The sequence below is a fragment of the Myotis davidii genome, unplaced genomic scaffold (genome assembly GCF_000327345.1).
Source record: "Myotis davidii unplaced genomic scaffold, ASM32734v1 scaffold261, whole genome shotgun sequence".
NCBI lineage: Eukaryota > Metazoa > Chordata > Mammalia > Chiroptera > Vespertilionidae > Myotis > Myotis davidii.
This window is the reverse complement of record NW_006291737.1, coordinates 66523-67452: the sequence shown is the minus strand read 5'-3', so window position 1 is coordinate 67452 and position 930 is coordinate 66523.

The window sequence follows — 930 nt, the reverse complement described above, 5'->3', positions numbered from 1 at the left end:
ATGTTTTTGTTTCATTTGTCAAGTACTAATTGACCATAAAAGCATAGGTTTATTTCTGGGCTCTCTATTCTGTTCAATTGATTTATATGTCTGTTTTTATGCAGGTACTACCATGCTGTTTTAATCACTATGGTTTTGTATTATAGTTTGATATCAGGTAGCATGATTCCTTCAACTTTGTTCTTCTTTCTCAAAATTGCTGTGGCTATTTGGTGTCTTTTGTGGTTCCATAAAAATGTTTGGAATATTTGTTATAGTTCTGTGAAATATGCCATTGGTCACTTGATAGGAATTGCATTGAACCTATAGATTACTTTGGGTATTATGGACATTTTAATAATGTTAATTCTTCCTATCCATGAATAAGGTATTTTCTTCCACTTATTTGTGCCATCATAATTTCTTTGTTCAGTGTCTTATAATATTCTGAGTACAGGTCTTTTACCTCCTTGGTTAAATTTATTCCAAGGTATATTTTTAAAACAATTGTGATTGGGATTGTTTTATTAAATTCCCTTTCTGATAGTTCATTCTTGGTTATATAAAAATGATATGGATTCTGAATATTTATTTTGAATTCATTTATCAGTTCTAGTAGTTTTATGGTGGACTCTTTAGGGTTCCCTATATAGAGTATCATGTCATTTGCAAATAATGACATTTTTACTTCTTCCTTTCCAATTTGGATGTGTTTTATTTCTTCTTCTTCTCTGATTGCTACTATATTGACTGAATATGAGTATTAAAAGCAGACATTACCCTCTTGCTCCCAATTTTAAGAGAAACACTTGGCCGAAACCGGTTTGGCTCAGTGGATAGAGCGTCGGCCTGCGGACTGAGGGGTCCCAGGTTCGATTCCGGTCAAGGGCATGTACGTGGGTTGCGGGCACATCTCCTTCTGGGTTACCAGTAGGAGATGTGCAGGAGGCA